The sequence below is a fragment of the Diabrotica virgifera genome, chromosome 5, assembly GCF_917563875.1.
Source record: "Diabrotica virgifera virgifera chromosome 5, PGI_DIABVI_V3a".
In the NCBI taxonomy this organism is placed as follows: domain Eukaryota; kingdom Metazoa; phylum Arthropoda; class Insecta; order Coleoptera; family Chrysomelidae; genus Diabrotica; species Diabrotica virgifera.
The window spans coordinates 246932182-246954490 of record NC_065447.1 but is presented as its reverse complement, the minus strand read 5'-3'; the positions used below and the strand labels follow the sequence as shown (position 1 = coordinate 246954490).

The following is a 22309-nucleotide window of genomic DNA, read 5'->3' as shown; positions in this document are numbered from 1 at the left end:
TATTATTTACTATTTTATTTCAAATGTATCTTCTTGTGTTCCTGTTTTAATGAAATTAACGCGACAATTCGATGAAATAAAATTATTTTGACATAATATTCGAAAGTCAAATCGGTAGACAATAACAGTCGTTTTGAATCATCGTCATGGAAACCAAGATCGTCGTCATGCTAACTAATTATATTGAAAGTTTGGTTTTGACAACCTTGTCAAAGAATTAATTTGTGTATGTATTTTCATATTAATTAAATTAATTGATTAATATTTTGTCATTTTTTAAAGACTTATAGAAAAAATATTGTTCCTAACTCTTGCAGAAAGTCTCCTTTCCGCACTCGACTGCTTGCCGAACTCCCGCTTCGCGTCGTTCGGCAAACTGCAGTCGCGTGCGGAAAAGTATGACTTTCTGCACTTGTTAGGAAAATAACTATTTTGTATCGAAAAACAATTATTTTGAATAGTTTCTTGACAGTAATAACATGACAGGGATGAAAGTCAGTAGTAGAGATATGGGAATCTGAGATCCAAGATCCAAGATGGCGGCCAGCTTGATGGCTAGGATGGCGTTGAGGCCGTAGCCTCTGGTGCAAGAAGTACACCCTGTCGTTATAAAAGAACCCTGTCGTTAAGAAGTACACCCTGTCGTCATAGGGGGTGAGAAGTAGACGTGTTGGCGGCCAGCGGCGTTGAGGCCTCTGAAGAAGAACCCTGTCGTTATAAAAGAACCCTAAGAAGTACACCCTGTCGCACCCTGTAGGGGGTGAGAAGTAGACGTGTTGGCGGCCAGCGGCGTTGAGGCCTCTGAAGAAGAACCCTGTCGTTATAAAAGAACCCTAAGAAGTACACCCTGTCGCACCCTGTAGGGGGTGAGAAGTAGACGTGTTGGCGGCCAGCGGCGTTGGGGTCTCTGAAGAAGAACCCTATCGTTATAAAAGAACCCTAAGAAGTACACCCTGTCGCACCCTGTAGGGGGATGAGAATTCGTGTTGGCGGCCAGCGGCGTTGAGACCTCTGAAGAAGAATCCCATAGGGTGGGGCCTCCGGGGGCGGTAAAAATGGCGTTATGTAACAAAATTAGGCAATGTAGATACGGTGTCGGCAAAAAGCAACGATTTTTTAGTATTATAATTTCATACAAACGAATGCACCCCGCCTGCATTCTACAATGTGCTTTTAGAATTCAAAGAAAAATACGTGAGTACCTCCAAGTAATAAAAATATATTGCAATGTGGACGCTGACGCAACGGCAACTATATATGTCGTTCCCACGAGTGAACCGGATACATCCACATTCCAATGATGTCATACGTTAATGCACCAACTATAAATATTATATGTCGTTCCCACGAGTGAACCGGATACATCCACATTCCAATGATGTCATACGTTAATGCACCAACTATAAATATTATATGTCGTTCCCACGAGTGAACCGGATACATCCACATTCCAATGATGTCATACGTTAATGCACCAACTATAAATATTATATGTCGTTCCCACGATTGCGTTTATTGTATAATTAGTAATAAACAGATGCAGAAAATATAATGACGCTTGCTAATAGGAAATTCCAATTAAGATGCACATACTATTTAACACATAAATATTTTATTAGGAACAGGTCAGGACTAAGGAAAATTTCAAACAAATATAAAATTAATATATATGTATATTTATATATTAGTTTAAGTAAAAGATGCTTCATTTCATCAATGTCTTCCGTACAGTGTAGATTGGTAGAGTTTTGCGAAAAAATACAAAAGTTGAAAGCGGATATACAGTGGTACGAAGATAGAACCGCAATTGAAAAACGATTTGCAGAGTTTCATTTGTCTACAAGAAAACTACCAAAAACACAATACCCATTAAAAAGAATTCAACCAGCAAGATGTCTCAATTAACGGCATCGTTTATCATTCTCACAGCTATTGTTAACAATGTCCTTTATACAAACGTTCCAAACAATGTTAAGAACATAGCGATATGTTTTAACGATGTAAAAACTGATTGTAATCGAACTGAATGGACTCTAATGGATCATGAAGTGGTGAATTATGGCCAGCTTCCAGTATTTTTCAAAACGATACCAAAGTCGGGAGGAGCATTCTACAAGATCAAGTTAATATCCCCAAATAACACTGAAAGTGATTCAAAATGGAGCAAAACTAATAATGATGATGACATCGTCCAATATGGTTCATCGATTATACTGTTAACAATAATATTAGTAATAAATGTATTTCTAGCTGTTAATATCATTATAAAATTTTTTGTAAGTCGCAAATGTGAATCATCTTGCATTAAAATAAATATGTAAAAAAGGAAGGCAGTGTTTTTTTAAATAAAACTAAAACAATACTTTTAATCTTTTATTCAAAAACCTAATTTACATAGGTAATATTTTTTCACAAAACCATTGGCGGAGGTGATCCACATTTCTCTCGGTGCAGGAAAATAGTCCAGTTGTGTGACAAGGATTGGCATTCTGAATAAAGTTTCCAGTATCAAGGGGTGTATCATCAAATTTACAAACATCAATAATGGTGGGAAAAACTCCAAAAATATGACATTTCTTTTGTAAAAATTCCACTTTTTGTTCGCCGCGAACGTAGATGTAATCAGCTGCATACAACAACTTAGATTCTAGTATTTCATTTATTTTTGAATATTCAACATCCCCATTGGAATACCGAAGACCGTGCAGGTGTCTCTCCAAGTAAGATACAGTCTTCTTATCTTTATTACTCAATGTAGCAAACGGTTGTGGAGACGTAAATATGTAATGGCATCGTTTATGGCCAATTTCAATGGTAAGCTCTTTGGGTACAAACCACCCATCTACGGTGAATCCTTGTATGTCAACTAATGCGATCCTCATGATGTTGCGATCAATACTGAAAGACATAGTTGTAGATTGTCCTATTTAAATTATATTTTTGACAACTTCAGTTAGTGGAAAGTATTCGAGTAGGCTGTCGTGAACAATTAAACAGTAAGCTCGAGTACCTGCTGGAAAACCTTCATCTGCTTCGATTTCCAACTTAACATCGACAGTTCCGGATCTAAACGATGTATCATCCTGCTTGGAACAGTCAAAAACAAACAAAGCATATCTTTTAAATGCAGAGTAATCTAAGATGGGATGTTTTGTTAGCGAACGAGCATAACTGGGAAAGAATTCAGTATAATTGTAGTGAGCTATAGCGTAATCATTTTTTGTGAAATCCAATTGCATTCTCTCGTTAGGCCAATAGTCACCATTAATAACCACTCGTACGCTGGACATTCTAATGTGATCGAATAGCGTCGGATCAGCGTGAATATCATCTCGTTTAGAAGTTTGAAAAGCTACAATAACGTAGCGTGGACGTTCAACAGCTGAAGTTGTCTTTACACTCCATATCTCTCGTCGAGATCCTGCCGTAAGTGAAGGTAGTTCATTGAGCTCCCATTTACGGAAAGGTATGGTTATCGGTGTATTATTCTTAATCGGAGTCATTAATTCGATTTTCACATCATCATTGGGAAAGACATGTTTGACCTTGAGTTCCATGCTGGCGATGGTTAATGATACTGTTGTTACCGTCGTGGAACCAGTAGGTTCTTGGACAACAATGCAATCTTTATCATTACGCGCTCGAACAAAGCGAAACACTTGACGACCATAGGTTAATTTAGTGTAATCGTTGAAAATGTTGAAAATATGTTTGATTGGAATCAGTAAACTAAAGGCGTCCCCTGTTAAATGTGGATAATTCGGATAGTTCCATCCTGCAGTACTGAGAAATTTGGAATCTTCAGGTGTATAACACAACAAACTGCGAATAGTGCTGACTACACCTGGATCTCGAACTATTTCCATGTCATGTGAACTTTGGATGTATGTACAGGTATCAAACAAGAAGGATCCAGCATTCGGCGCAAGAGAAACAGTTCCATTACCAGCTTTCTTGATACTTCCTTTAATTTCTAAAAGTGTGTCGTGTATCGCAAAAAATGCATCTGATTGATTTATGATAAACTCGACAACATCACTATTATTAAATGACTTGATGTAAGGTGTATATGTACGAAATTCTTCTTTTCTAATAGTATCGTCGAACCGAGGTTTTTGGTAAAGATCGAAAATATGTGGTTCCTGCTGATGAACCTGGCGTCGAATATAGTGGCGTTTTGGCATTCTTCAGCCGTAATCCAATGGAAACAAGAAAAACTTTATTGTCAGCAGACACGTCACGTCCCATGTAGGATCCGTGTGAGACTAATGAATATGGATGTGTAGAGTTGTGTTTTATATCTAAACCCATCTATCGTTCCTTAAAATCCAAATGCAGAGTACTTTTCTCTCCTCTAAAGTTGACTGGTCTTAATTCTTGATCGACTACACTAACGGTAATTTTGGTAATTTCACGTATGCTGCTGCTTACTGGTATGTATATAGGGTTATGAGGACGTTCATCAATAGCAAACCCTGGATCAACACTAAGTGGAAAATGTAGAATAGTGTGCGCAGGTCTGTCCTCGTAGAAGGCTCCTTCGGTAATGTTGCATTCAAAAAGTAGACTCGATACTTTTATAATGTTTACAGGTTGATCTGAAGAATGCAGTGTACCTGGCGCCAATATTCTATTTGAGGAGAAACCCAATAATTTACCAAGACTATCATTTTTCTCGAAAGTAATGGTATGCTCTTGACAGAAAATTTCACATTTAAGCGTATTGTTGTTCGGTCTTAAAGTGAACTGCTGAACTGAATTGTATTTAGTGTGTAATGCACTTCGAATGTACGCTTCGATATCGGTAATTTCATAACATCCGGATGGAATGTCGATATGACGCAACTTTTTACGGTCATTTTGCTCATAGAAATAAAATTTTTCACCATCGATGTTTGGGATGGAATTAAATGTATGAAATCCCAACACTGCTACATAATACTGCTGAAGTGGATCAAGTACAAGAGGCACTTGAGGAGTAAACGAAAATTCGTTTGTAGTACTTGTCAAGGTTAACAATCGAGACATGACTGATACTTAATATAGGGTGTAGTAAGTTAAATATCAATATATTATGGTAAAAATTTCTTTATTTTTCTTATTATACTGTTACATGGTTTTGTCTTATTTACATTTTGCTTATAGATACCGCTCTCATAGACACCGCACAATACACATGTAGATTTCATATTGCCGCAAACATCACCCCATTCATGTTTATTATGATCTTTCTTGCAAGGTAAATGATCTCCTAGTGCGAGACGAATATCGTGGGGTAGTTTATACCAAACACCGCTCGTTATATTTTCCATAAAAATGCATGTGGCACGCCTCAAGATGTCGTTAGATGGTTCCATTGTAGAGAAACTTTAAGCATAAATGTCCACAGTTAATTTGGTTATAAGTTTGGTATGCGTCGTTATTATAGAAAATTCGTCCACCACTCAAATATGATGCTAGTTCCCGCGGTGGCTTCAAGCAACCATATGAATCAAAGTATTCTATGTTGTTATTTATCTTTCGGTAAGCTACCCAATGTGTACCAGGGTTCTTGGAAATATCAAGATTAATAATAGCACATTCGTGTTTACGGGGGGCTTGAGGTAAATTGTCCCGCATAAAAACTCCACGAAAATTTGAAATTTTTAATTGTTTAGCAAATTTATTCAAGTCCACATTGGTTAGAGGTCTATTAGGTAGCTTCAGCGGGAGTTTTTTGACTTCTTCAAGTATAATCCAAAGCCACCTTTAGCGTTTTTTCGTAGGTATAAACCTTTGCCTAGATGTTCCATTGCTTTATTATGACGTTTATCTTCTTCCAGTTTCTTTTGAGCATTCTTTGAGTCGATTACTGTCTTGGCAATGGCACTCGCACCCCCCGCTAAAGAGCCGAGAGCTGATAAGCCTGCAAAGATAGGGATTAAAGGTAAAATACCACCTGATTTTGGTTCAAATGGAATAATTCTTGGAACCCGCACATTTTTTTTCCCACCTACGTTTTTAACGGCCGTTCTAGCTGCTGCAAGTGCAAGTAGGGCTGATTTACGCAGATTTGGTGCTGGAGGAGTACGTTTCAATCTTCTGATAATTGGTTGCAGCACGTGTCGCTTAAATGATCTAACGCCTTTACCACGTTTCACACCCATACCTAGTTTTCGTTTGGCTTTCATCGCTGTAGTAGTTAACCAGGCAGTGGTTTTTTCACCCAAAGATGCGTCTTTTGCTTTAACTCGTTCCCACGCTTTATTTTCCAACACCCAATCTGCTTTATGTCGATCTTTTAAGGAATTACTTTGAGAGTATGCTATATCGTGATCTCTCGCAGCCTGATCTAATGGATTTATCCCAGGATCTCCTCGTGCTAGACGTTTCTGTAATTTAGTTCCAGGTCCTAGATAGTGGTAGTCAGGAGCGTGCAATTCAAATGGTAGACTATTGATTATAGAATTTAAAACTCCTTCACCTTGAACAACCAACATTGAAATGAATCGTTTCACACAAAATTGCTTTTTATATAACCAAGTGCATAAAATTCATCTCGATCACAAGATGAAGGTTGTTCAACAAGACAAGACACTAGCAGTGGAAAACTTAGATTTTGTCGATAACGTGACAAGAACCAGTAAACATGGTGCATTGCTACCACATTCTTTTCGTGCTATCATATGCGGCCCAAGCGGATGTGGAAAGACTAATGCTATGTTGGCATTATTGTTTGACCCGAATGGCGCTAAATTTCAAAATGTTTACGTTTATTCAAAATCGTTGTTTCAACCCAAGTATCAATTTTTGAAGGAAGTGTTAGCATCTGTGAAGGAGGTGGGCTATTTCCCATATAAAGATAATGATGCCGTAATAAGTCCTGGTAAAGCCAAACCAAATTCTGTATTCATATTTGATGATGTATCAACGGATCCGCAACAAACAATACGTGAATATTACTGTATGGGGAGACATAAAAATATCGATTGTGCATACCTATGTCAATCCTACAGTCGAGCAGGCAAACAACTCCTACGTGATAATGCTAACCTTATTGTATTGTTTAAACAGGATGAGCTCAATTTAAAACACGTCTTTGACGATCACGTCTCTCCTGACATGACATTTGAGCAATTTAAACAATTTTGTTCTGAATGTTGGAAGGACAAGTATGGTACATTTGTTATTGTTAAGGATTTTGATATTTCTAACGGACGCTATCGTAAAGGTTTCGACAAGTTTATAAAAGTTTAGACGTGGCTGAGACACCTGCATTATATAAAAGCATGTTGGACAAACAAGTGCTTCTACGCAAGCGCAAAGTTGCGGAATTAGCTAGAGCTATTCGCAAAAAGTATTTAGCGTTAAAACTAGGTAAATCGGAGGAGGATGAAACTTTGAAAAAAATGTTTAAACCCATAACCAGTGTTCTAAAAACATCGCAATACAATGCTAACGTTAAAACGGAGTCGATTAAAAAAGAAGAACCAATGGAAAAAGAAGAAGAAATTAAAAAAGAAGATATTAGCACCATAAAAAATACATCATTTATCAGCGATGAAGAGGTATTTGAAAACAGCGATAAATCCGATGAAGAATACGAAGATAGCATAGAAACAAACCAATCGCAAGATAAGGTATCCGAACAAGAATTTCAAGATTACCTAGAAAAATACCATCATCTAATTCATCCTTATGTGAAAGACCATTGGCAGTATTCAGATAAAATAGATAGAGTATACGGTCCTACTCATGATCCCGTAACCTCTAAATGGAAACTTGGAAAAACTGTTATTGATTTCGCCCATAATGGTTGGATTGTGGCGAAAGGAGACTATGTTGTTGGAACTCGCGGGCTATATGAATTAATATTTTACAAAGAACCTGATTATTACACTGAGGACGATGTGAAACGATATATTACATTGCTGGAATTAACCAATGCTCATAAAAAACTGAATGGTACACTAAAGGGAACCAAAACCTATAAGTGGAATGAAATTATTAAACCTAATCTTAATAAATCACTTCTTAAACCTGACCTGAATAAATCATTTCGTCGTAATACAGTATCTGGTAGGGAGGAGGTTGGCTCAGGAATACCGACACATTGGGAAGACAGCGATGATCATGTGCAATATGTGTATTGGGATGACCCAAACGAACTTTGTGAGCGCCTCAAATTGTTGATGGCTGAGCAAAAAGCAGGAAACACCGCATCCCTCAATAACGAAATTGTTGCCATTATCAACGAATTACGTGAAGCAGATATTATATATTAACGTTAGATCAGATTATTGTAGCATCATTTCCAATATGAATGTTGACAAGTTTGGTCGCCATCATTATCGTTCTAATGAACAAGCTGTTAAAAAGCTACGTGAAGGCTTAAAACAATCTATTTTGGATGTACAAAACCAAATACATGCAGTAAAGAAGGATATGCAACGGAATCCTCCTGTAGCTGATACAGATCTTTCCAACAAGAAATTCGTAGATAGTCGCATTGTTCATGTCAAGTCTTTTGTAAGAAAAGAGTTTAATTTGTTGCGCAAAGAATATAATGCAAAACATGTTCAACTTGAACAAAAAATCTCAGACACCATAAGTAAAGTAGAAAGTGATTCTAATAAAAAAATTAATTTGTTGCTTGATGAGAACAAAGTGAATGCTGCAAAAATATCCGATTTGTCGAAACAAGTACACGAGTTTAGAAATGACCTAGATTTATTTAAACGTGAAATGAATAAGAACGTTACAGATGCTGCTCACCAAAGCGCACAAAATATGTTGAAATCGTTGGAAATGGAAAAAAAGATTAAAACAACGGATCTTAATTCACATGATTTAGAAAATCGTCTTAAGGTAGTAGAAGAATACGTCGAAAATAATAAAATTGTCTAAAGAGTCAATTGATGGACGAGTTGCATAAAACCTATTGTACAAAGAATATTGCGTTAGAACGTAAACAGTTTAGGTAGAGTGAAGATGTCTGATGCAAAAAAAGGTGAAAGGCAGAAAACATAATAAATTACTAAGCGAGTTACAGGTAAATCTACAAACCATAAATGATAATAGGATTCATGATCTTGAGCAATGGCAGAAAAGCATTCGATATGAATCAGATATGAGATATTTACTAGATAGTAGAGTATCAGAGCTGTCAAAGACTTTGTATGAGTTGGATGAACGTTTATCTTCAGCAGTAAAAGAAATCCAAGATACACTTGCTATATTTAACACATATTTACACCCTTTACTCCAAAGAGTTAAAGCTTTAGAAAGTAGAAATGGCGTCGTCCATGGAAAAGGTCCAACTAGTTAACGAGCTACACAAACCTGCTCGAAAAAATTATCCAAGACGACGTACAATAGTCAAAGGCTTAGACGATTTATGGCAGATGGACTTGGCTGAAATGCGACCTCATTCTCATAACAATAGAAATTTTAAATTAATTTTAGTTGTTATTGATTGTTTTTCGAAATATCTGTGGACTCGTCCATTAAAGACAAAGACGGGTGAGGAGCTGACTCGAGCATTTTCGGATATCCTCGCACACAGCAAACGAACACCGAAAAATCTGCAGTCGGATCAGGGAACTGAATTTTACAATAACAAGTTTCAAAATTTAATGAAAAAACATAAAATAAATCACTATTCTGTTTTCACTACCATGAAAGCAGCCATGGCTGAACGCGTCATTAGAACGTTGAAATCCAAACTTTACAAGTATTTCAGCTTACACGGTACTTACAAGTGGATTGACATATTGCCCACAGTTACGGCTGAATACAACAATACAAAGCATTCAAAAACGGGGTACAAACCATCACAAGTGAACAAAACCAATGAAAAGGAGATTTTAAAAAACAAATTTACGCATTTAAAAATCGCAGGTCCCCGAAAATTTAAAGTCGGCGATATTGTACGCATCAGCAAAACCAAAATGTTATTCGACAAGGGATATGTTCCAAGTTGGACAACAGAATTATTCAAAGTTACCAAAATCAATATTACCAACCCTGCAACGTACATGCTCGAAGACATGCAAGGTGCACCGATCAAAGGAGCCTTTTACGATGAAGAGTTACAGAAAACAGCCAATCCTGATATTTACTTAGTTGAAAAAGTTTTACGTCGTAAAGGTAAAAAAATGTACGTCAAATGGCTTGGCCTTGATGTAAAACATAATAGTTGGATCGATAATGATGCTGTCATCTAAAAAGGTTGGGGGAATTCTGAAAAATTAGCAGAAACACGTTTTTCGTTCTCAGTGTGTTGCAGTCAGTTAGCTAGTAAAAATGTATTCCCAAGATACTGAATACTCAAGCGGCAGCGAGTATGATGTCACCCTTTCACCATCATCTGAAACATCAACTGTATGTGAAGACTACGATTATGAGCTGGATGCTCTTCTAGAGAAGTATGAAGAAGCAGCTAAGAACGAGTCCCATTATCTGCTGTACACACAGTTGTTAAATGGATCATACCAACTTGGTTGTGGTCTAAGTCCAGCCAGAACATATACTCCAGCTGTAATTATGTGGAAATCGCCATGGCAGAAAATATCTTTCAGTGCCTATGAATGGGAACAATTAATTACCCAACTCAATGAGCAAAGTTTTTTCCACGAAAACGTGACCGTCTCTGATGATCCTGTTGAAATTCAGTGTGGTGAATATTGCATAATTCGACAAATAACCTACAACAGCATGAAATTCCTCGAAATAATCAAGCACGGCATTAACTTTTGTCTCTCAGAAGTGCAAGTGAACACCCTTGTGGAAGCAAATAGTGAACTTTTAACACCGTATATGTCCATGCTAGAGACTATTGAATTTCCACATTATTATTATAATACGCTTAATATTGTTCGAAATAGTTTTAGTAGTCATAATTATACGTTTTCAGACGCAATTCAAAAATTGTATACATTTACACAGGAAGGAAATACTTTACAACATATAGCGTTAGGGCAACTTATATTTTTCTGTAAAAATAGGATCGCTAATGATCTTGAAAGAATTTAATAAAGCTTGTAAAATATATCTCTGTTGTTTTATTTCATGAAAATAAATTACAAGAGGAGTATTGGCTGGTGGGGTTTATTTATATCACAGTGATGTTTTCTTATTTGAACTAGTATCATTCGAGATGCATATCAATAAAGTTGTTCTGCTCATCGCAACCAGCATAAGTTTTTGCTTAGGTGGAAATTTTACTGAGACAAATGCAGTGTCATGGCTAGAACAATATGGTTACATCACCACAAGTGAAACTGCCAGTACTGATATTACTGAAACACTAGAACAGTTTCAAGAAAGATATAATTTACCGGTAGATGGGAAATTAAATAAAGAAACGATGGAGTTAATGCAGAAACCACGATGTACACAAGGAGACAATGCTTACGCTGTAAAATCAGCATGGAAAAAATTTGATATAAAATGGTATTTTCCACAAGCAACCCCTCAAGCTTTGACAGTCACTAAAAGAGTATTTGAAATATGGGAAGAAGCATCAAAATTTAAGTTTACTTATCTGAGAATCCCAGATCCAAATCCGGATATAACTATAACAGTAGTTCCAAAACAGCACTATTTTCGATACAATTGTCAGGGTAACGACGAATGTCCTTTTAAATTTACAAGTGGTATATTAGCACATTCTTATTTTCCACCTACATCTGGGTGCATAGAAATTCATATGAATAGCAATCTAACATGGGATTTCAGTTTAAATTCTACAGCAGAAGGTCGAACAAATTTCTTTGCAGTCCTTCTCCATGAAGTTGGTCACGCTTTAGGTTTAGCACACAGTAGCGATAAGAAGGCTGTAATGTATCCCTTTTATGAAACCTTTCCTTCTCACATAACTGATGATGATAAAAGAGGCTTAGAAAAGTTATATGGACATAAAAGTAAATCTGCATCTATTCCAACTCAACCTAGGAGTAGTTCACCAACTACAACAGAAAGATCTAGGACAACCACAGCAGCTAGGACTAATAAATCAAAGCAAAATATAATAACGAATGTATGTGAATTGGAATATCCAGATTTAATATTTTTAGCGTATGCTCCATCATTTCCAACATACCGAATGTATATAGTAAGTAAGGATCTGGTATGGAAATATGACTTAAATAATGAAAAGATACCCACCAATGCTGAACAATTTATAAGATACTTTCCAAGGGGAATTACGAACGTGACACATGTTTTTCAAAGTTCCAATGGAGATATGATTGGTGTAAGCAGAAATCGTATATATGCAGCAGCATTTCCTAGCTTAAGAATTCATACAGATAACATGGTACCTGAAATCAATAACGCAAGAAGTATTAACGGTTTATTCCAAACAAATTCAGGAAAAAAATTTGTTTGTTTTGATGGTTCATTTATTGAATTTAATGATAAAGACATTATCTCAAGAGGACGCATAAGTGACGTTTTTCCAGGAATACCAAATGATATTACATCAGCATTTAATTACATCGATGGACATATATATTTCTTAAAGCACAACGTCTATTACAAGTTTAATGAATTTACAAGAAGTGTCATTGAAAAAGGTACTTTTAATTGGAATATGTTGGGGATCCCTTGTCCTGATAATGGATTAATAAAACAACTGAAATCCTTATTATCTAAAGTAAATTTATTTTATGAATAATTAATGTCTGGGGGTCCATCATCAATGGGATCTGGGGATCTGGGGATTTTGTATGGGGAAAAGGTAAATAAAAATAAAGCATATTTTACAAGAAAGTCTTTTATTCGTTATTAGTAATCGATAATCGTAATCGCAAATCGTATTCGTTTAATCGAAGTAACGTTTTGTGATCAATACAACTAAAAGGTAAGTAATTACTTTACAAGAAAGTTTATTTACATTTTACAGGTATAAACGTACAAAATATGTTTACCGAAAATGATACAAATATACAGATCGTCTTTACCAAAAGGTTTAAATTTTATTAGCATCTTAAATATCTGAGAATCTTACTTTTTTATTACGATTCCTGTGTAAGTCCTCCTCACAATCATATCTATCCTTTAGTTCAAAGAGTACCTCACAAAAAACCATTTTGACACCAGGATGATTTTTTTCTAAATATCAAATGTAAGTCTGAAGCTAAACAACTAACATGAAAATTATCAGATTTAGCTTTTAGACATTTTTGTTTTTCAGAGAAAATTATTTTAAATACCCTGTAACATGGTCGACAGAGTAGCAAATTATATTTTGGTATTTGATAATACCTAAACCATAAGCAATAGTAGTCATTAAGTGCAAAAGTTTCAAAATCCTGACACTCTATAATTGCCTGACGAAGTTCAGGTGAAATATTCAATTCTAGATCATGATTCTCAAAGTCACAAACTTTAAAATGTTCATAAGGAACGGGATTAGTTTTAATTTACATCCATTTAATTTTACTAAATTTTTGAACTATTTCCTCCGTTAATACCCATGGTAAAGGCGATTTACTAATAAATTTTGAAATTTCATGTATGTTTTCGATAATAGTGCTTATGCATAAATTCTGTAGACTTTCCATCTTCCACATCTGAAAAATGAATTCACCTATGTGTTATACTGTAGTGGCCCCAGGGCAACGTATCAAAAGTGTTGGAGAGTAAGTGCCGTTTGTCATCAAAAGGGTTTAAGGCTATTTTAGTCTGCTCAATACTGTAAACTTCATGTAATTTAGATTGTATACAACGCTGTGTTGCATAAAAAAGTGATTTTGTTTCGGCAGTTTCACGAAAACTTTTCAAACAATTCAAATAATCATCAAAGTTAATTTTCATCTTTACAACATTCATCTTAACCCCTTTCGACTTTTTAACATCTCTCTCCCCAGCCACTTTATATGTATATTGCTTTGAACGAAGACCAACGAAGTGAGTCATGATTTTCGAGTTATTCTCATCTTTCATTAGACCTGGCACTTTTTTGTTTACTAAAGGAATATTCCAAGGATTATTTGGGGGATAATCGCTTGTATCAAATCTATGAATGTCAGGCTTAATCATTTCCTCGTATATATCATTACATTCAGTTTCATAAATCAATCCATCAGTATCAATATAAAGCAATTTATTGACTATTGTACATCGTCTTGGATAATTTTTTCGAGTAGGTTTGTGTGTAGCTCGTTAACTAGTTGGACCTTTTCCATGGACGACGTCATTTCTACTTTCTAAAGCTTTAACTCTTTGAAGTAAAGGGTGTAAATATGTGTTAAATATAGCAAGTGTATCTTGGATTTCTTTTACTGCTGAAGATAAACGTTCATCCAACTCATACAAAGTCTTTGAGAGCTCTGATACTCTACTATCTAGTAAAGATCTCATATCTGATTCATATCGAATGCTTTTCTGCCATTGCTCAAGATCATGAATCCTATTATCATTTATGGTTTGTCGATTTACCTGTAACTCGCTTAGTAATTTATTATTAGAGTTACTGGAAATGTAAGACCTTTTAAATTAAGGACAGTGAAGTAATGAGGATATGAAGTAGTTTTGTTAGCGTTTATGTTAACTGAATATAGTGCTGATACAATGGCCCAAGCAAAACAAGCCTGGTCGTTATTCTTAACATTGATACAAGCTCGTTTTTTGGTAACTTTAGGATGCAATTGAATATACTATGAGGCTCCTTTAGCCATTTCAAATTTATTAATGTTTATTTCTAAAGATATAATTTGATTCAGTGCCCAACCACTCTGAGATTCCTCGAATTCAGATAAATCGGTCAAAACAATATTTTTAACGTAAACTTCAAACCAATAATTTAAATCGGTAGTCACATCAATAACTTCATTTTTAGTATTAAAATATTTTCTTTCTAAAATTTCCACCTCTTCAGCTTTTTTGATAAATTCCCCACAAAATGTAGTGTTTACTTTTAACATGCCCATTCTTTTTAAGTTGTATTCAATTTTCTTTTGAAACATTTTAAAAGCATCGGCAAAAAACTGTGAAATATCTTTATGCTCTTTGTTAATAATTATTCCTGTTTGTACTCTACTTTGAAAAATTGATGCTATATTTCTCCATACAACCTTTGCTTTACTTCTACGTATATTATTTAACCCCCCGCCTGCAACGGAATTTAAATTTTGAAGTATAATTAAAAATCTTTTAAGGATCCCTGCATTGGTTTGAAGTTTTCGTAGCGTCCCTATACTTAAATCGCCATCCTTAATAGCTAAATTGCATAAACATATATGTTTTTTAACTTGTTTTATTAAATTTTTTGTTTCTCTATCCGAACAACGCTTTTTTAAAAAAAGTAATTTTTCAGTTTTATCAAATTTTTTAATTATCTCACTACTAAGAATAGCGATTTCCTCAGAATTCATTTTTCAAAATTTTGGATATGAAAAATCTACTTACAGTTTTTTAAATTTCAATTATTTCGAATGACGCTGCAGGATTTAGCTTGCTCGACGTGCTCACCAGGCCTCTGAATACGACAGCGTACTTTTCTGTCCTCAACTGATCTATATAGGGGGCGTAGTCCTCGGTAACCCGCTTCGGTAGGAACACCACACTTTCCTCTAATTCTAGAAGCACCGATTGACCAAATGCAGTGTTGACGATTTTACTGTTTATTATTTTATATGGTTTGTCAACTTCCAGTTGCTGTAGTTTTGTAATCGGTTTGTCTTCTTTCTTAACAACAGAAACTTTGTTTAGTTTGTTTAGATCCATCTGAAATAATTGCGAATGTAAGTTCATTTGCTACATTGCAGATTCTATTATTAAAAATTACATGATTTTGAAGTAAATTATAATAAAATTGCAACAGTGAAAATATGAAAAAAGACATTGACGTAATAAAAAGCTACGGCTACAAAATCATGTCTATATAATAGGATACATTACATACGAGTTGTAACAACTCATAATAGCCGGTAAACGTGGACTAGGATACACACGAAAGTCATAACTTAAGAATGTACACACGAATACCACGCTACGCTGTCTCTTGCAGGTCTGAGGAAAATTGCAACAGTAAATCATAAAAGATGACATTGAAATGATAAAAAACTAAAACTGAGGTAAAATTGTAACAGTAAAATATAAAATATGTAGAAACATCCTAACAATAGGATGTTTCTACAACTCATAATAGAAGGTAAACGTGGACCAGGACGCAAACGGAACTCATTACTAGTTTCTACAGCTCGTAATAGAAGATAAACGTGGACCAGGACGCACACCTCATAACTTAAGAATATGCACAGGCTTGAAGCAAACAAGCATTTATCGACAAATACGCTATTATGTAGATTTCAGAACTTTAAGGTAAAATCGCAACAGTAAAACATAAAATATGAAAAAACATTAAAATGATGAAACAGTAGAAACTACAACATCATAGTAATATAATAGGATGCATTACGCTGAGGTAAAATTGTAACAGTAAAATATAAAATATTACAAAACATTAAACTGGTAAACATACAGAAACTACATAATCACAGTATAAGGGCTATACAGGAACGAGCACACAAAAATAAAATTTCCCCAGATCTACTGCAAAACTGAGCCTTTCACAACATCTGGCAACAGCGCCTCCCATAAGAGCCTGTGTATTAGCGTAAGATAGAAAATCAATTTTCCCCAGATTCTGGGGAAATTTTAAAAAGATTTTAAGGATGCATTACGTACGAGTTTCTACAGCTCGTAATAGAAGGTAAACGTGGACCAGGATGCAAACGACGCTCATAACTTAAGAATATACACACATGAAGGTTTGAAAAAAATGATTTACCGGCTATTATGTAGATTTCAGGTCTTTAAGGTAAAATCGCAGCAGTAAAACATTAAAATGATGAAAAAGCAGAAACTACAAGATCATTATTCTATAATAATAGGATGCATTACGTACGCCTTTCTACAACTCGTAATAAACGTGGACCAGGAGGCACACGCAACTCATAACTAAATATACACACATGAGGGCTTGAAACACAAACAGCATTTACCGGTAGAAAAGCGGAAACTACAAAATCATAGTTATACAATAGGATGTTTCTACAACTCATAATAGAAGGTAAACGTGGACCAGGACGCAAACGGAACTCATTACTAGTTTCTACAGCTCGTAATAGAAGATAAACGTGGACCAGGACGCAAACCACACTCATAACTTAAGAATATGCACAGGCTTGAAGCAAACAAGCATTTATCGACAAATACGCTATTATGTAGATTTCAGAACTTTAAGGTAAAATCGCAACAGTAAAACATAAAATATGAAAAAACATTAAAATGATGAAACAGTAGAAACTACAACATCATAGTAATATAATAGGATGCATTACGTATGAGTTTCTACAGCTCGTAATAGAAAGTAAACGTGGACCAGGACGCACACGGAACTCATTACTAGTTTCTACAGCTCGTAATAGAAGATAAACGTGGACCAGGACGCAAACCACACTCATAACTTACAAAAATTACATAAGAATACACACAAGAGGACTTGAAACAAAAAGCATTTACAGGTAAATAGGCTCCAGGTCTTTAAGGTAAAATTGCAACAGTAAAACATAAAAGAAGACTTCTGAAGTAGCAAATAATTAAATACCAAAAATATTTACTTACTTTTTTAGTTGTATTGATCACACTCACAAAACGATTACTTGGTGTAGTTTGTGACTGACAGAAACTCTATAAAATGGCTATCCCCCGATTTCAGTTTAAATAGTAGCTACTCCGGAAATGCCTCGTGAACACATTCACGTTTTAATTGCATCTTTTAACTAGTAATTTGCAAACGATTAAAAAACATTTGCACTTAATTCGTGGGAACGACATGTGCATAATATTTATAGAATTTGTACATCCTTTAACTAGTAATTTGAAAACCATTGGAATGTGGATGTATCCGGTTCACTCGTGGGAACGACATATAATATTTATAGTTGGTGCATTAACGTATGACATCATTGGAATGTGGATGTATCCGGTTCACTCGTGGGAACGACATATAATATTTATAGTTACTGTCAGCGTATTTCCCGCGGTTCACTCATTTCGCCACACGTGCATTAACGTATGACATCATTGGAATGTGGATGTATCCGGTTCACTCGTGGGAACGACATATAATATTTATAGTTACTGTCAGCGTATTTCCCGCGGTTCACTCATTTCGCCACACGTGCATTAACGTATGACATCATTGGAATGTGGATGTATCCGGTTCACTCGTGGGAACGACATATATAGTTGCCGTTGCGTCAGCGTCCACATTGCAATATATTTTTATTACTTGGAGGTACTCACGTATTTTTCTTTGAATTCTAAAAGCACATTGTAGAATGCAGGCGGGGTGCATTCGTTTGTATGAAATTATAATACTAAAAAATCGTTGCTTTTTGCCGACACCGTATCTACATTGCCTAATTTTGTTACATAACGCCATTTTTACCGCCCCCGGAGGCCCCACCCTATGGGATTCTTCTTCAGAGGCCTCAACGCCGCTGGCCGCCAACACGAATTCTCACCCCCCTACAGGGTGCGACAGGGTGTACTTCTTAGGGTTCTTTTATAACGATAGGGTTCTTCTTCAGAGACCCCAACGCCGCTGGCCGCCAACACGTCTACTTCTCACCCCCTACAGGGTGCGACAGGGTGTACTTCTTAGGGTTCTTTTATAACGACAGGGTTCTTCTTCAGAGGCCTCAACGCCGCTGGCCGCCAACACGTCTCACCCCCTATGACGACAGGGTGTACTTCTTAGGGTTCTTTTATAACGACAGGGTTCTTCTTCAGAGGCCTCAACGCCGCTGGCCGCCAACACGTCTCACCCCCTATGACGACAGGGTGTACTTCTTAACGACAGGGTGTATAACGACAGGGTGTACTTCTTGCACCAGAGGCTACGGCCTCAACGCCATCCTAGCCATCAAGCTGGCCGCCATCTTGGATCTTGGATCTCAGATTCCCATATCTCTACTACTAAAGTCACATCTGAGAACGGACCGGATTAGCCCATAAGCATAGGAATAAGGTAAATACCCATGTGTCTAGTAAGGTGTATATATTACTGTATATGCAAACTTATATACTTACTGTATATTAACAAAGAGTGAGCCTACCTTCCGCGCTTCCTGACGACAAGATCTGTTGGACTTGTTTGGTGTCCAACAAGATATATATCATACCATACTAGTGCCGTCATCTACCTGGGCGTGATGACGTAATCGATGATTTTTTTTAAATGAGAATAGGGATCATATGATAGCTCATTTGAAAGGTTATTCAATTCCCTATTCAGTAATACATATAAGCATTAACGTAAATATTTATACAGGGTGTCTAAAAAATTTTTTAAATTAAACTAATTGACACAAAAGAAGAATGTATGTAATTTATTTAATTCTAAATACATGTTAAGTACTGCTTTCAGAAAATAGAAACAAATTTTATTTGAAAAATAAACATTGATTTTCGCTTTCAGCGAAACTTTCATTGATTTTAAACATTGAATTTAGGCGGAAAACAATATTTATTTATCAAATAAACATTTTTTTCCTGTTTTCTGACAACAGTAAAACGTATTTTAAATTAAATAGATTACATACATTCTTCTTTTTGTCTCAATTAGTTTAAATAATTTTTTTGGACACCCTGTATAAATATTAATTATATTAATGTTCATATTATTGAAAAGAGAATTAAATAACCTTTCAAATGAACTATAACATGACCCCTATTCTCATTTTAAAAAAATCATCGATTTCGTCATTCCTCCCAGATGTATGACGTCATTAGTATGATAAATATGCCAAAAAATCGTAATTTAAAAATAAAAATCAACCTGTTTCGAGAATTTCTAATAATGTTGTTTATTTAGTTAATAATGAATTTATGCGTTACTTTATGGACGCACTGTATACAAAACAAGTTTAACGAACTAATAGTAATATTTAAAATTTAATTTCCATAGGAAATTACTTTTCTTTAATGGAATATTTTGTAAACCACAACAGACTAAGACAAAGGATATGAATAATACTATCAAAATACTCGTTTCTTATAAATACGGGATTCTCCATATATTTAGACGTGAATCGACAAAATACACGGGAAAACCCCACTTATGATAAAAATCACGATATATAATTTGAAATTTGTAGTCGAGAAATCAGTAATATTCAAACATAAAATCATTGTTTGGAACCGGCAATAAACTGCCTCACCCTACGATTAGATTTTAAATAATTTATTCATAAAATATAAGAAACATTATATAACGATTTTATTGTTGAATGTGATAATTAGTTTAACAATAAAAATCTAATAAAGTCAAAGTACTCAGTGAAATGGCATCATTGCAGAGTTCCTAACGGAAAGTGGTAAAACCTACAGGAAGAAATCACAGAGTTGATACGTGAAGTATAGACCAAAGAGTAAATTCCAAAGCAGTGGAGGAAGCCCCGGCTGTGTCCAATACACAAAAAAGAAAATGTTACGAAATGTAAAAACTACACGGTATAGTATTACAAGACACAACGTATAAAGTTCTAGCTATATCGATCAGAAATAGAATTAATGCCAAAATTGAAGATAACCTGGGTGAATACCAAGCTGAAGCTGGTTTTAGAGCAAACAGATCAGTAATAGACCAAATTTTTACAATTAAGCAGATCCTGGCTACATAGCTCATATGAATTCAATATGTCACTAAACATATTGTTAACTGATTTTCGACAAGCATATATAGCATAATAAACTGACATAAATTGATCTACGCATTAAAATATTTTGACTTTTCGGGATTAACTAAATTCCTTTTGAATGGAACCAAACGTAAAGTTATGATAGTAGTCCTGTTGTCAGGGGGGGGGGGGTACGACGGCCTCCTTTATTCAGATGGACTTACCCAAATTTTTTTTATGCATTTTGACCCGTAGAACACGAATTTTTTGGGTAACGGTTGATCCGGATGTAGATAAGATTGTTATAAACAAAGAACTTGAGGAATAACAAAAGCGATTTTTCGCAAAACAAAACATGTTCTTTGTATTTTTTGGGTCATTCTAAGCAAAAAATGTTCTTACAAGTTTTTTCATAGGATGCATAGTTTTCGAGATAAACGTGGTTGAATTTTCAAAAAATCGAAAAATTGCAATTTTTGAACCCGAAAAACTTTTCATTAAAACATAAAATAGCAATTCTGCTTACCGCATTTGAAAGTTCAAGTCAAATTCTATCGGTTTTGATTATTTGCATTGCTAAAAATTAATTCTTTTATTGTTAAACAAAGCCATAAACATAGTGTTTGAGTGATATTTTCAAGGCATTTCTCATTTAAAATCAAACGAGTAGCCAAGCCGTTTGTAGGATATTTCATTGGGCACGGGAAACACCATTTGTTTATAGCTTTGTTTGACATAGAAATGAAACTTTTAAATGAAGCTTTGTTAAGCAAAACCATAGAAATGAAACTAGATAGACGGGAGCGGCAGATACTCAGAAGAATATATGGAGGTATAACTGATGGGCATATCCGGAGAAGAAGACAAATAATGAAATAATGCAAATGTATGGACACCTAAAAATTTCAAACATTGCCAAAGTTCAACGCTAAAATGCAGGAAGGAAGAGTCCCCAAAGAATTAATATATAACGAAGCTGGCACAAAAAGGAAGAGGGCGACCACGAAGAAAATGGATGGAATCGGTAAAAGAAGACTTGGGATTGTTAGGAGTACAAAACTGGAAACATTTAGCACACAGCACACGATAGGAAGAAATGGAAGAAAACCACTGAATCCTTGGGCCTCTAGGGCCTGTTTGAGCTGATGAATATATTAATGTATTTATGAAGTCGAGTAATCAAAATATTCAAACATAAAATCATTGTTTGGAACCGTCAATAAAATGCCTCTCACCCCTCTGTGGCTCAGTGGTAAGAGCGCCTACCTTTGGATCGAAAGATCCGAATGGTCGTGAGCTCGAATCTCACCAGGGTCAGAGATTTTTTGTTTATTATAAATTAATGAATGAAAATGGTTTCTGTCCTTGTGGGATCGGTACTCACCGCAGGGACCGCAGACGTTGGGATACAATTAGCGTCTCTTTGCAAAGACAATGACGTCGACTTTGCAAAGTAACAAGACACTTACTCAACACACACGCTACACATGATACTACTTAGGTATCTAACTGCAAAAATTTACCGTACCTACCATGGCAATGGCCATTAGTTGTCCATATTGATTTCAACGAAATAAATATACTTTCGAAGCTATTTCCTTGTGGCAATTTTTATAATCAACTATTTTGAATGG

The 22309-nt window shown here is 35.4% G+C and overlaps 1 protein-coding gene across 1 annotated transcript in view; it reads right to left on the bottom strand.

Moving 5' to 3' along the window:
• LOC126884766 (RNA polymerase II elongation factor ELL2) overlaps positions 1-22309 on the bottom strand; it is a 69060-nt gene that overhangs the window by 25323 nt on the left and 21428 nt on the right. The gene's annotated exons all lie outside the window — the stretch shown is intronic.